The following is a 15,561-nucleotide window of genomic DNA, read 5'->3' as shown; positions in this document are numbered from 1 at the left end:
TCCGATATTGACGGAAGATATGCAGCCGTAAACGCGACAGAAGCGAGTCGCTACATCGGCGCCAACGCGCCGAACCCCGTTAGCACGGCTCTCCGAAATCAACACGCTCCCACTACTTTAGCTCGTTCGGGCTCTTCGTGCGCTTGCTATTTACCGGTGCTGCGGGGCCTCTTCACACTTTCCTCCTTTCCACCCTTGTCTATATCCTCGGAGCAAAAACTGGCACCTTCTCTCCTTTCTAGCTTTGTCCTTACCCTCGCGGTGGCTCTGGCGACAAAAATAGGAGACGCCGTTGCCCTTACAGCTGGAACTCTCATACAATGTAAATGCGCGACTCATGAAAAGCAGAATACAGAGGGGGAAAAAAAGAAAAGTTGGACCCCCCCCCCCCCCCCCCCGCATTGTGTACGTGCTCATTCCGTAGATTCTCACGACCCAAAACTGGAACCTTCAGGCGTGAAAAATAATAAAAGAAACTTCAGACTTTTTTTTTTTGAAGCAGCCAGTGCAAGGGAGCAGAGTAAAATACTGCGACGTCACGAAGAAGGCTCCCGCGAGGCAAACTTTGCGAATCGGATGTCCGTGAGGGTCATTGATACCAGGATACTGTCCGCGATGGAACAATGGGTGATGTCGCAGACATTCTATAGCACGTTACGCCGAGGAAAATGATAGGACGAGCGAGAGAGACACACACAGGAAAAGAGCGAACCACTGTTTTCACGCTGCTTCCGGCGCCGATTTAGGACAAGTGAACCGCAGGTGCGCGCCACAGCGACAAGAAAAAGCAGCCAACGACTGGCTTGCTTCGGTCAGTACAGAGAGAATTCTAGACGCTTGTCAACGCTGACAGCATCGAACGCAAAGAGGCTTCGCTCCAAATAAGGGTCATATGTGAATCCCTGAAAAATTGTGCTTCGGCGTCTGCTGCATGGTATGAAAACCCAGAATAGACCATGCATCCTTCTCTGCTAATTTGTGTATTTCATCATATATCCTGTATTTTTCTTCCATTTTATTTCTGCTTTCAAGTTCACTTTTCCATCTTGATGCGTTTCATCCGGCCTATAGCCGCCACGGAGGCGATGCCAGAGATACTCACAGCAGGCCTCAATCATCTACATTCTTGTTTTGTGCAATGAAGTCATGCATTTTTTCCGGTATGATAGCGATTGCAAACCCTCCCAACAAGACTAACTTATCATGCCTGTCATGATTTGTAAAACAAATTCGTTTCTAATATAAGGGAAAAAATATCATGCGTTTACGCAATAAAACGTTGCACCGATATTTTGATTGATTAATTGATTGATTTATAATTTTCTGTTTTCAAACGTTCATTACAGAGGCATGTTTGCATCAACATCTGGATCCGTAGCTAGAAGCTAGTTGGAAACCATGCAAATTACTTTCTTGTGATAGTAAAACGCTTGCGTAATAAAATTATTTTCATACGCATTGATACACAAGGCCCATACATTAAATAGACAATTCGAAGATCCCTTTAAAAAAAAAAACATTTACACGTAGGTCACAAACGTATACACTAAGAAAAAATCATTCTTCCGCTACACTACAGAACAAGAAATAGACATTTATCTCGTCCTCGAAAGGGCGTATAAGCATTCAACATAGTTCGTAGAGCTTTCAGAGCCATTCGTAGGTGGCCCTAGACGCACTCCGTGAACGGGTTTCGACCAGGTGCCGGCATCACTGCTTGGCTCTGTTCTTACAGCAGCGCAGCGCGCTTGGCCTCCCTGGGTTCTCTCCTCAAAGAGAACAAGTGCCATTTTCCAAAACCAATTTCATAATTTATGATTTTTCGGGAAAGATGTCCAAGCGTTTTATTGTTGTTGTTCTTTTACAAGACATGGAAACTTCTTCAGCAACCTCCGTCCGTACCAACATCCGTATTACGCGAGGCTTCTCGCGGCCAACGCCAGGCGCCCTCGAGCTATGACGTTACAGCGCCATGTATTATGACGTCAGCGGCCGAGACTTCGACAGCGGCACTGTAGCCGCAAACTCAAGGGATGTTCTTTCCTTCTCACAGGGGAATTCGTCGCGCACCCTCCGTTATGTGCGGTAACAATATTTGGCCGAGGCTATGATGAGCATGCGCCACATTCCTGGTGTCTTGCCTCCCGTCCCAGATCCCCTAAGGTTCTGCTCATGTCCTTTTTCGCCACGGCTTCTATAGCATTCATCTTCTTATCCCTGACGAACTGACTTGTTCTCGTAGTTAGCTACAGCTTTTTATACTTAGTGCAATGGCGCCAATTCATTGTTGAGTCCGCACGAAATATATTACCACCAGTCTGAGCGAGAGAGTAAGCATCAGGCGAGGAAACTTTGCATTTAAACAGCGGTCGAAACCAGTGTTCTCGCACTCCTAACCCAGATTCCGTCCCTCATTGTCGAAACGACTGATCTGCAGCACTGTTCGCGCCTCCAACGGGTCTCGTCCTTTACGTAAGCGGGTAGGAGTCGGCGATCATGGCGGAGATCCCATCGACGCACAGACAGACTCTGGCGAAACCGAAACCCACAAACAGAAGGCAAGGAGATGACGCTTGCCGTCTAAACGTTCCGCTCCCTGCCACCGCGAGCGAAGCAGCGGAGAGGGGAAGACGGAAAGCGAAAACCAACAACGGAAGATAGAGGAAGCAGCAAAGAGGAAAGAAGACGCACAGAACAAGTCCCGCGGAACGGGTGTAACGACGGCCGCTCGGCTCGGAGAACGAAGAGGTCGAGCGGCCTTGCCCCCTTCCTTCTGCCTTCCCCACCCGCCGTCTCGCGGCGGCGGACCTTTTTCCCTCGCCCCCAGTTCTCCGTTACACCGGTGCCCTCGCTTACCTGTATACCTTCCCATCACCTCAGCGCACATCGCGCCCAGCACCGCGCCATTCAAATCCGGGCCGGCATCGCCGACGCGTCTCTCTTCTCGTGGCTAAACAAGGCGTCGGCTCGAGTGCTCGTCGCTTTCTTCGGCGCGCTCCCGCACCTTCTTTGCCCACCCGAACTCGCCGAAAAACCTAGGCCGTGCAGACGCGCTCACGCATCGGTCCGCCTCCGCTTCTGCTAAGAGTCGCTGCAGCGCTGCATCCAGCGGTCGCGTTGCTCTCGGCGCCTGAGACCACAAGGCAAGCAACGCCAAGATCCTCCGCGTTGGACCCCGAGCGGCGGGTGCGGGTTCACTATCAGAGTACTGGCGAGGAATACAGCAGAAGACAAAGAAGCGATCTTCACATTCCAGTTGCATGGGCCTACGTTAAGACGTCATCGTGCCAGCAGCAAAGTCTGACAGCCCTTCCGCGTCATTTTACACGAGCCGTCATCGTGCCTCTTGCGTAAGTACATAGCAGCGCGGAACAGTGAATGTGCCGGGAGTCAATTCCTCGTTGGAAGTTCTCGATTGCGGACCTGTCGTCGACGTCGGGATTCGCCTTCGAACTCCCAGAATCGTCGCTTGGCGAGTAAGAAGAAGACACACTTGATTTCCGCAGGTAAGATAAAGGCAGCATTCAGCCCTCATCTTATTCAGCTTGTCAGGCTTATTCTGCGTTTGTGCTTTCGCTCTTTGCAATGACATAGACACAGTATGAATCCAGAGTCCATAAGGTCAATTTTAATAGTGGCAGTTACTGCTAGCTAGGTGTCGACAAAGCAGCGAATATGTTCACTCCGGAGTTGGTTTCGAGTTTTGAATTAGTTTTAGTAGATTTCCAGAACTGCAGCTCTTAAGAACCGACACTTACACGCACCGTGACAACTCAGTGGTTTGCCACCTGGGTTGTCTGTCAACAGCAGAGCCACGCAAGCTACAACCGCCTAGAGTTGTCATCAGTTATATTAATCAAGGAAAGCAGCTGTAAATTCAAGAGTAACGGAGATCTCATATTTGCAAGATAACTTGCCAGTCGCCCTTCGACACTCGGCCGAGACAGAGTAAATCAAAGCGTACGGGCCGGTAAATAGGTCGTGCTGTTCGGAACGTATGCCTGAAAAATGTAAGGCAAGTGGCATTAAGGGCACCAGACGTTTAACATCCAAGTTCTAGTTCTCTTCGTTGCAATCTTTAGTGACCAAGTGGTCGAAATTGTTTGGTGTTAAGGCAATATCTATGCTCACTAAATTTACATCAATCAGGTATCAGAGGCTGCACAGACACGTGGCCCATTCTTCCCTTTCAGCTCCCTTTCAGGACTAGGTGTGCCCTTCGCCAGTAGCGCACATATACAGCATTTTCATACCGTACTACGGGCATTCCAATTTTAGTGTTTTTCAAAGAGAAGAGACACGTGTCGCTTGGACAAGGTGGCCGTTCGATCGGACGCTTCAGTCAGCCTGTCTGTTACAACCACTAAAGCTCATTTCACGTTCCAGACCTTTGGAGATTAGTGTGAAGAAGATTTGATGTTTTAGCTCACCTCATCTTGACATCGTCGATACCGTGGCGGCGCCAAATCCTGAGTATGTCGGGTGAATTACAGAATCTACTAGATACACAAAGAGCATTTCATCTATCTATCGAAGTGATTGTTTGGTTTAACGATCGCACTCTAAAATATCAGAATAAAAAAATAAGAATTGTGGCGCAACATGCAGCCAAAATCACATGTAACGGGGAAACGCCTTACCCGCCGTTGTGGCTCAGTGGCTAGGGCGCTCGGCTACTGATCCGGTGTACCCGGGGTCAAACTCGACCGTGGCGGGAGCGTTTCGATGAAGGCGAAGCGCAAAGGCGCCCGTGTGCTGTGCGATGTCAGTGCAGGTTAGAGATCTCCAGGTGGTCGAATTTATACCGGAGCTCTCCTCTACGGCGCCTATTTCTTCCTTCCTTCTCTCAGTCTCTCCTTTATCCCTCTTCTTACGGCACGGCTTAGCTGTCCGCGGTTGTGTGAGACAGATACTGCACCATTTCCTCCCCCCTCAAAAAATATAGCTGGAAGTTGCGGTGAATGTCGGCTTTCCCACATTGCTCATCCATTTCATATCGATCGCAATAGTCGCTAACTTCCTCCAACGCGAAAGACACAATTTTCCCCTCGACACGATGTGATCACTCCATCAGTAGCGTTATCATCTCCAGTCTCATCACTGTGGCTAATCGACTTACGGTTTGGTCGATAGAACAGCGCTTTTGGAACAGGAATGGAACGGGCAGGGAATAATGAAAATTGGTTTTTGGAGAAAGGAAATGGCACAGTATCTGTTCCACATAACGGCGGACACTTGAACCGCGCCATAAGGAAACAGATAAAGGAGGGAGTGAAAGAAGAAAGGAAGAAAGAGGTGCTGTAGTGGAGACCGGAATAATTACGACCACCTGGGGATCTTTAACGTGCACTGATAAAACACAGCACACGGGCGCCTTTGCCTTTTGCCTCCATAAAAAATGCTGCCGCCGCAGTCGGGTTCGAACCCGGATACTCCCGATCAGTAGCCGAGCGCCCTAACGTTACACTGAGCCACCGCGGCGAGTACGGACAGGGCTACCATTCGATTCTCGGTGTGCATAATTTTTCATTTTAAAGCGATAGCTTGGTTTGGTTTATGGGGGTTCAAGGCTGAGGGATGCATTAAAGGGACACTGAGGAGAAATTGAAGTTGGCTTGTATCGATAGAATACCAGCTCCTGATCACAAAAACGCCGCTCTTACTGAAAACAAAGCTCTTGTAAGGTAGAAAATAGCAAGAACCAAAATACAGGTATCGCCGCCACAGGCCAAACTCGCAAGTACAAGCGTGGTGACGTCGTAGGACAAGAGACGCCACCTTGGAGGAATTTTCCTTCCAACATGCGGCGGGAATCTCTGAGGCTGACAAAGGAAGATTGCGCAGTTCAATATTAAAGTAAATTTTGTTTTAAAACCGATAGTGCATTTTTATCACATAAAGAAGGCAGACAAAAGGCAACCTGAATGTTGGAAGCAAAGAAAACCGATGCTTGGCGGCACCCCAGGCGGCCAGTAGAGTTTCGTTTTGTTAAGGCGCTTCGCGCATATGAGCTTTGCGTGCCCCGTGGTTTTGTTTTTGACGCTCCTCGATTTACAAGCGCCGAACAGCAAGAGGAACTCCAAGTGCCGGTTCAAGTGCTAGTTAACCTTTGAAGGAGCCTGTTAAGGCTTTTCAAATGATCGCCACGGTCGATGAAAAACTATGATGGCACGATGGTCGGTGATCCTACAAGGCAGCCCTTGTGTATTCGCACGCTCGCCCGGCGAAACATTCCCGGCTGTGCCGGTCAACTTCAAACTACTTAATGGAAATCATTTATTATGGACGGGAGACAAGGTACAAGGCAGCTCAGAAACATTGCTGATGGCCTAGCTCTGTTAGGCCTGGATATACGTAGCGAAAGCGCGGAGACTTCTGCATAAGAGTGCATTCACTAGATGCGCCTTTATTGATAATCGCTGCTTGAGCCGTTGTGGCGGAGTGGTAGCGTACCCGCCTCAAACATGACAGGCCCTGGTTCGATTCCGAACCTCGGCATAGGTTTTTTTTTTTATTCAGTGAGTGAGCGGGGGGTTTCAGTAGCTCCCATAGATGCCGCCACCGAATACATTGGTTAGCGGTTAAGCGCAGGCTCTGTTAAGGCGCGTTTATGCACGGCGTTGTCACGTCGGCCAAAGCGCGACCCTACACTGCGCTTGACCGCCGACGCGTTCGGCGGCTTCGGCGCACTCTGACCGAACTGGCGGGGATACTTGGAGCATGTCGATATTTAGCGCCGAGTGCGCCAGCCGCCGCCGGCCCGGCCAGACTGATTCGGCTCCGCGCGGAGGTGCGCGTTGTGACGTAATTCAATAACTTCGGCAGTTGGGCGGAGCTGTTCTTTTCGAGCTCTCGGCTAATTTGATCCATTCACGGTACACATATGAAAGTACATGCAAGTGGGCGAGATAGCCCGATCCAGTGGACCCGTTGGATCTAGCGGAAGCCGTTGAAGCGTCGTGCGTCGGCTTTAGTTTCAAGGCGCCCACTTTAAACGCGACCGCCCTTGAGCACCTATCCTTTTTTTCTGGCAATAAAATAAATAACTTGGCGCTTGCAACCGTGGGCCTCGACGCCGCCTGCTGCCCCGTGCAACCGCGCCGTTCAAGGAATCCCAATCCGTTGGCCCCAAAGCCCCGGCCAGCCTCCGATGGGCGCAACGCGCCGACCTTGTCCCGGCGCCTCGCGACTCCCCGCACTGGGATTATGATATTTAGTTTGCAACGGCTGCTCACTGAGGAAGTGGGAAACGACCCGCCGGCGCCTAACCTAGCCGTGCTCCCTCAAAAGCATCGCACGCTCTATGGGGCTGAGGTCGCTGAAATGCAGGCCGGAGATTTTGCGAGAACTACGTCGTCGGGTTCGGGAACGGGATCCATCGCAACGCTGGCAAGACGCCGGTGCAAACGTAAACAGAGCGACGGTAGCGACCCCCGATAGATGCCTTCAACGTGCGGCGGCGGTAGCTTTCATTTCGGCAGCTGCTAGACCGCACCGCTAGCCGCCAGAAATCACGGATTCTCCGTTTACGTCACGTTTCACATCACTCCGTCCTGTGACGTCATAAGAGTTCTCCGTGTCGTCATAAGAGTTCTCGAGTTTGAATCGGAGCGGCGGGAAAAACTTTTGCAACTTCGAATCCAAATTTCTTTGAAATAAATGCATCTTTCGCTGCCGGACAAGCGGCAACAAAGCCACGAAATGCCGAACTATCAGATTTTGCTAACAAAAAAATTTTGATAGGGTTCTCCTCAGTGTCCCTTTAATGGAGGGCTTCGGTAATTTCGATGACCTGGGGCTCGTTAGCGTGCGCTGACATCGCACAGGGGTTGTGGATATGAATTTGGAGGACCTGCAGGTGAAACCTTTGAAGGCGTCAACTGGTCCGAACGCGGAGTCCGCTGATAACACGACGGTTTCGCCCCTACGGGGGGCCCCTGCGGGAGGGGTGGGCGCAACCCTTCGCGGCGCATTCCGGCTTCAGGCGGGCAGGCAGCGGTCATGTTTTCTGCGCGTGTTAACCATTGCGATGTCATGGAACCCGTACTGCCCGAGCGCCTGTGATGTACGCGTCTGGCTGTTGTGTTCAACGAATGCGACGCCAGTGTTGACGCAGGCCTCCATCACGGCCCCTCTTACTGTGTTTTCTCTTCAACTGCAAACTTTCTTCCATCACGGCGTGGTTGAGGTGTCCACCGATATGTGAGGCCATTGCTGCGCCTTTCCACTAAAATCACAACTACAACGGAGACGCACAACGGCCAATTCTGGGAGCAGCTTCACTACAGCCCATATGTGATCTCTTTGGGCGGCGGATGGGCTGTTTTGAGAGGCCTCCTAGAGACTCCGAGCGATTTGTCTAATTGTCTAACGGGCAAGGCGTCGCGCAGAACGGGCGATGACAATCCGCGGACTCCATGACAGCGCTCCACTCTTAAAGGCGAAGTTTAAGCGTCCTGCAATTGTTGCCAACTGGTGACCGGAGAGGCATTTTTAACGCGACAGCGTTGTGGAGCTCGTGTCGCAGAAGAGCCGGTGTCGTCAGCGTCGTTGGCCTTGAGCGAAAAATGGCGCATCTCGGTGGAGACCTGAACCGCGCCGTAAGCGAAGGAATTTTCCTTCCCTTACGGCGCGTTACGTGTGTCCAGCGAGAATTGTGACAGGCGTCATTTCCTTTCCTTAAAACCAATTTTCATTTCATTTTTCTTCCCTTACGGCCCGGTTCGGGTGTGCACCGAGATTTATGTGAGACAGACGTCCTTTCTTTAAATTGTCCAAAGGGTCACGCGTCGCGCCAAATGGGCAGTGGCGTTCCCTGCACACCTTGGCAAAGCTGCAACTCGCTGTCGCGTCTCACTCTTAAAGGCGAAGCTTTAGCGTCCTCCAAATTTTGTTTAGAACAATTTTTTATGGAGGAAAAACGATACGGCGCCCGTGTGCTGTGCGATGTCAGTGCACGTTAAGGATCCCCTGGTGGTCGAAATTATTTCGGAGCCCTCCACTGCGGCACCTTTTTCTTTTTCTTCTTTCACTCCCTCCTTTATCCCTTCCTTTACGGCTCCGTTCAGGTGTCCAGCGATATATGAGACATACTGCGCCATGTCCTTTCGCCAAAAACCAATTAATATTATTATTATTATTATTATTATTATTATTATTATTATTATTATCCTACACCTTTGTTGAAGCTTCAATGGCACAATTTTAGTTCGAAGGCACCCAGATGAGACATGAAACAGTTTCGCAAAATATCACACTAGGCCCTCCTTGTTCCAAGGTGAGCGCCGGGACTAGACAGAAGAATCAGCGAAGGCATTGCAAGTACTAAGAGGGCTTTGCTCCCAGGTCCACATATGAGCAAATCTTGCACGAAGAAATCACGGGGTGCTTCCATTGGTTAATTTTGCATTTAGAGAGCGCACGCTTATCAAGCACATGCCAGAAACTATATAAAAAACAAGAATCTTTAGCCCTCCACAGGTATCATATCTGATACCTGGTTTAATTAATATCTGCAGCGGGTCGTTGGACCTAAGATATTAAACTTATTTTTGGATCATGGCGGAGTACTTGGCGTGAAGCACTCTGGTGCGGGTCGCCCCGGTATTGCACTACATCCGGGATCGGCCCGGAGCATATTAGCGTGGCGCGTCTTTTATTTCACTCTTTACTCTCCTATCATTTACCCACTCCTACTTTCAGCACGTGGCAGCGAGCGTGGCTCGGCTTGAGCCAGTAGGCAGGCCCGTGCACTTTCCTTTTTGTTCTTCTTCTCAGCAACATCAGTCAGTCTCAGCCCTCCACATTTCACCCTAGGTGTTCGCCGCTGTTTGGATATCAAAGACAGCGGTTTAAGATTGGGGACGGTTACATTTTTGCCTTAAACTGTTTACACTGAAATTAGCACCAAACAGGAGCGCAAAAGCCGTGTTCAGACTTAACCATGTGTCAGTGTAATTGGTATTATAGCCTCAGACCCTTCGTGAAGCAGGGTGCATCTGTAGCGCATGCAGTGGAGCGCCCATCTTTGTCATCCAAAGAAAGGTGGACACCACGGCGTGAACGTAATGTGTAACATAATTTTGCTACATGTGTAATACGATGACTCATCAGCGCGCTTATCGGCTGGTTTACTTGCCGAAACGGCGGGCGCGTTCATGGTTTGTCAATTTGCAACCTGAATTCTTAGAAGACGTTAGTTTCACTTTGACAAATGCATTGGTTTATCAACTTGCAGCCTGAAGTTGCACAACGTTAAGATACGAACCAGACACTGACATCGGCGACGGAGAGGCAGCGCCGGGGTTTACAACCCATTATCATTTATACAGCGCCATAACGTGCTCTGGATTCAACTTCTTAGTTGTCGCCATACTTCGAAAAGCACCGCAACCATCGCTACGAAAAATTGCTGCAACGTTGCGTGCCTGCCTCGCTCGAGAAGAGAAACAATATAAATCGCAAGGAGAATACTATAACAAAATAAGGACACGTTAGAGTGCATATAGAACAAACCTAAAGTTGCAAAATGAAAAATGGTTTTGGGGAAAAGGAAATGGCGCAGTATCTGTCTCACATATCCGTCGACAACTGTACCGCGCCTTAAGGGAAGGGTTAAAGGAGGAATAAATAATAATAATAATTGGTTTTTGGGGAAAGGAAATGGCGCAGTATCTGTTTCATATATCGTTGGACACCTGAACCGCGCCGTAAGGGAAGGGATAAGGGAGGGAGTGAAAGAAGAAAGGAAGAATGAGGTGTCGTAGTGGAGGGCTCCGGAATAATTTCGACCACCTGGGGATCTTTAACGTGCACTGACATCGCACAGCACACGGGCGCCTTAGCGTTTTTCCTCCATAAAAACGCAGCCGCCGTGGTCGGGTTCGAACCCGGGAACTCCGGATCAGTAGTCGAGCGCCCTAACCACTGAGCCACCGCGGCGGGGCAATTAAAGGAGGAGCTGAGAGAAGAAAGGAAGAGAGAGGTGCCGTAGTGGACGGCTCTGGAATAATTTCGAACACCTGGGGATCTTTAACGTGCACTGGCATCGCACAGCACACGGGCGCCTTAGCGTTTCACCTCCATCGAAACGCGGCCGCCGCGGTCGGGTTAGTACCCGGGTACTCCGGATCAATAGCCGAGCGCCTTAACCACTGAGCCACCGCGACGGAATAAAGAAGAACTATCATGAAAGTTTTGTTTTGCAATGGAAGAGAGAAAAGCGACGCCACATATAATCAAGAGCAGCATATCAATATTTCCCAGAAGAAAACCATTCGGTCTGTGGCTATCCCACCAGGCACTCAAGTGCAGGACATTAAATGGAGTCTTACGAAAATGTTCGAAGCGTTCTTAGCATAAGCTATAGCAGAGGATAATGGTAGCTGGAACATTAATACATAAACAACGCAGTAAGGATTGGAAAAAGACGTAAACGTGTTGACCATCTCCTATAGCGGAAAGCAATAAGTGGATACGCTTTAGAGTGGTTCCTCTAGAACATTTCTACTTGCTTTCCGCTATAGAAGATGGTCAACACGTGGTCCCTGTCATACAGAGGGCGTATAACCGACGGCTTTTTAGGATGGAATAATGTATTTGAAGGTAAATTGAACACACTCCTTTATTCTGTGACATGGTGGCCCTGCACGGCGCAATAGCGGAGTGATTGGAAATCACTGGGACTGCCTCTTGCTGTGAGGTGAACGCAGCTTGTCCGATGCCGATCATGGACATTGCGCATTGTCTGTTAGAGATAGGGCGGTTTTTCTTATGCGCCGGGTACCGTTTTTATCGGCTTCGTTGCAGTGTAGCTCGATGGAGTTCGTTTTTAAGGCCATCGAGTCAAAAAATATTTCTACTGTCGCGTATGCACTAATATGCCACGTTAGCGATAGCGCACCGGACGCGCTCACAATCTGTGGAAACGCTCATGTAGACTTTGTCCTTTCGGCGAATCGTAGTTCCTTATAACGAAGCGGCGCAAGTCATATGAACGTGCAAATTTTTTAACTGCACTCGAGCGACTAGGAACCATCGAGATTGTCTTCATTTCGACCTGGCTTGGACGTAGCTAGAAGGCTCACTTTTAACCTCTCTCTCCGGTCTCGTCATGTTGCGCTTATTACATTCAGACTAAACGTGCTGCGTCATCTCAACAATCAGTGCGAAGCAACCACGAATGGAGGTGGCTAGAATCCTTTTTGTGAGGTTGATTTTATAGGATGATCTGGGAATTTCTTATTTTGTAAGAAATTAAAGTTAGCAGGTGCGTGAACTGTACTTTCCGTCATTTTTTATTTTGTTTATCTTCATCTGTTAAGTTTTATGGTCTGAATACTTTTTTGCAAGCTTATTTTAAATGCAGCGGCGCAAGCAACTCACTATATCGCACTAAAAAGCCCTTGTGTCCTTGGGACTAATACGAGTGTTCCCTAGATAAGCACGTGATAGCACCTTCTCTAATGCTCTTAGTGAAATGTTTCAGGCGACACAGTGAACAGTCTCTTTTCTTGTTAGTATTTCATTAGTATTTCTCTCTGCAATGACTCAATTTTTCTTTCCAATGCACCCTGGTGACGTCATTTCCTTTCTTTTTCCCAGCTCCTGCCACTTCTGCCTTGTCTTTTTTATATCCAGCGCTACCTAGAGAGACCCACCCACACATTCCGGCGTAGCACCTGCGTGGGATGTGTCCCATGCATACGTCCGCTAGCAGTGTCCACTTCATTTGACGCGCGCATAGTCAACGCTTAAATTGCAAGCTCTGCGCCGTCCTCCTACGCAGATCTCCTCTCTGTGTGCCGCCCGTCTCTGTCAACAACAGCGCGCTGCCCGCGTTGCGACACTGCTTTTGTCGACTCTCATTCCTTACTCGGTTTCACGCGCGACTCACTTGAGGGGAGTAATTTTCACCGCCGCCGGACGCCTGGAAGTTTTCCTCGTGCCCCTCGCTAGCACGTCTGTTTATTACGCGTACGCATACTGCCAACAATGAGACCATTTACTTTTCCCCTCTTACAGGTTCTTCCTTCAGTTATCTCGGCGCAGTTTGTTTTGATGTCCAAATGTCAAGGACTAACTTGGGTGGGCTAGTCGACTTTTCAGTCGTAGAGGGTTAGTAATAGCCTTGGGTTTCTTGTTGACTGCATCTACAAATCTTATATCGAATTCAGCAACGCGAAGGAATTTGTAAACAGGAGAGGTTTTAAAGTTACAGCAACCTATATGGAAAATACAGCGCAGACTGCAGACTCGAGCGAAATGCTGCCACTGTTTTGTTTGTGAATCGGTTTCCTCTATCCACATTGCAAATAACATCATCACGAATCTGTGCGCTGAATTGTTTTTTTTTATTGAAACTTTACGGAAGCCTCACACATCAAATTACTGCAGAAGGTGCGAATAGAGCACTGCAGTTGTCACTTTGTATTTTTAGAAAAAGTTTTTTCGATCAGAAATACCGTAAGGAAAAGAAGAATCAAATTGCTAGTGTGAAATGGCAACATCGTTCATCCGGTGACCTCCGCAACAAAAGGGCTTCTCATGACCTTCTATCCCTAGATGAGTGTAGCGAAAGTTTATTTCTATCTTGGTGCTTCTTCTTGCAGCGAACGCTTCTAAGAGCACGCAGTAAGCAATGTCATCGGCCGCACAGATAAGACCCTAAAGTTTGAAACAGTTTATTTGCTTTTTATAACTTAGCAAGAGACGGTCCTTAGTTTTCGTGTTAAACAGATATATTTTATCTTTTTGGTCACGGTCAGGTATCAAGCATCATTTACAAATTCATTCTTAACAAGGGCACAGTATTTTACGGCGAGCGCAAAACGTATGCGCTCGAGCCCGACACAACGCATGCGAAGTCAGCGGCACAGACATAACTTCAAGGATCAGAAAAACTAAGAGGCTTAAAAGTTCCAATACTATCGCACCGCTCGGGACAAAAAAATTGGGACTCGTGGCTGTACTTTTCATTTAATACCACTTGGCCTCATGGCAGCTACCGTTGCAAGTAAGCATGCAACCTGCCTAGAAGGCTTAGTAAACTCACCATTGGTAGCATTTGTTATCACCCACCTCCAATATTGGCCGTGTGCCTTTCAACTCCGACTCCCCCCTATCAACCGATGGTCGTTCATCACCCCCCCCCCCTCGCCCCCAAAACAAACAGGGTAGGAAAACGAAGAGGATGTTGCCTCATTTTGTATTGCCATCTGGCAGAGGTCACGCTCTTCCCTCGTCCACTCCTCCTGGGCATCTGGAGGCATTGTTCTCCATGTGACCCTTGCTCAAACGCATCCCAAATGGGAGCAATTTTCGTGCTTTCTTGCTCAACCGGCCGCTTGGAGTTCCCGACGCAGCAAACGGCAGCCATTATCGCAGTGGATCCTCTCTTGATAGGCCACTGTGACCCAGGTGTGGTCATCTCACTGCTGGGTGCGGCGCAGCAGGCCACCGCCATCTGTGCGTGGAGATTTCGTAACAGCCTGAAGACACTTCTCGAGAACTCATTGGCCACATTCTATACGTGCACATTCACAATAGGAGATAAAACGAAACGGCGCGCCAGTGCGGAACGCTAGAGTGTCGTCAAACGGACGCCCGCGCGCTCTGACGATGACTAACTGGATTGAAGCCTCGGTTTATTGTCCCAGGGAAACAAAAATTCGCTCAATTTTTTATGTCCCATAAAAATCTGCAGATGTTATGGCCCTCGGTCGATGATCCTACAAGCATCCAAAATATCGTATGCAGCTTCTTCCAAGTGCTGAGACGTCAGGCGTGCAATAAAGCGTTAGGACAGAAAAAAGGAAGGGAGAGCGTGGGCATAGTTCCATTCGCCACATCAATCGTGGTCACTTTATAGTGCCAAGGAAGGGCATAAAGTATGGATATCTCTTTCCTCTTTGTTGCCTTTCCTCTTTAGTCTTTAACCGCCTTTCCTCTTTAACCTTGTACTCAATACAGTGCCCCCCAAACTCGCCGCCTTGCCGGGGCTGCAGCACACCTTATACGCGGAGGACATCACCCTGTGGGTAACCACTGCTAAGGACGGCCAAGTAGAGGATGCCCTGGAGCAGGCAGTTCACATAATTGAAACTTACGCTATTTTGCTACATATCAGAATAATGGACCATGACCTTCAATATTTTATACCAGTATTTAACAGTTCTACAATATTCAAAAAATTTTGTGCAGAAATGTTGGACGTGAAATTGCGGGTAGTTCGTTGGAATTCATGTTTGCAAGAAACTGAGAATCTGGAAGGGGGAGGTGGCGGGGGTGGAAACTTTTATTGCCAACGATGATGTAGATGGTGGAGGCGAAGCCCCCTAAATGGAGCTTGGATGTTCCCTCACTGTGAGGAGGCACCCCTTCAACGGGAAGTATAGCCCTTGTAAAGCAATCCTTCTAAGAGCGCTGGAGATGAGCCGGCGCTGGTCTTGAGGGGAAGTTGCGGTCATAAGCGTCCCAGTAAGACTCCTCCACGGTCGGTGATAGGGGATGAGGGAAGGTGGGGCATGTGAGCAGGGTGTGTATAAAGTCTCCTGGTTTGCC

General features: G+C 49.1%; 1 protein-coding gene across 5 annotated transcripts in view; it reads left to right on the top strand.

The window, feature by feature from the left end:
* Nucleotides 1–2,881: 2,881 nt before the first annotated feature.
* LOC144099447 (uncharacterized) overlaps nt 2,882–15,561 on the top strand; it is a 75,453-nt gene continuing 62,773 nt past the window's right edge. For all 5 annotated transcript variants that reach the window (XM_077632750.1, XM_077632749.1, XM_077632748.1 and 2 more), the window contains exon 1: nt 2,882–3,506. The gene's annotated coding sequence lies outside the window, so the exon portion shown is untranslated. The remainder of the gene's footprint in view (nt 3,507–15,561) is intronic.

The sequence above is a fragment of the Amblyomma americanum genome, chromosome 7, assembly GCF_052857255.1.
Source record: "Amblyomma americanum isolate KBUSLIRL-KWMA chromosome 7, ASM5285725v1, whole genome shotgun sequence".
NCBI lineage: Eukaryota > Metazoa > Arthropoda > Arachnida > Ixodida > Ixodidae > Amblyomma > Amblyomma americanum.
Note: the sequence above shows the minus strand (reverse complement) of the source record. Positions and strands in the feature narration are given on the sequence as shown.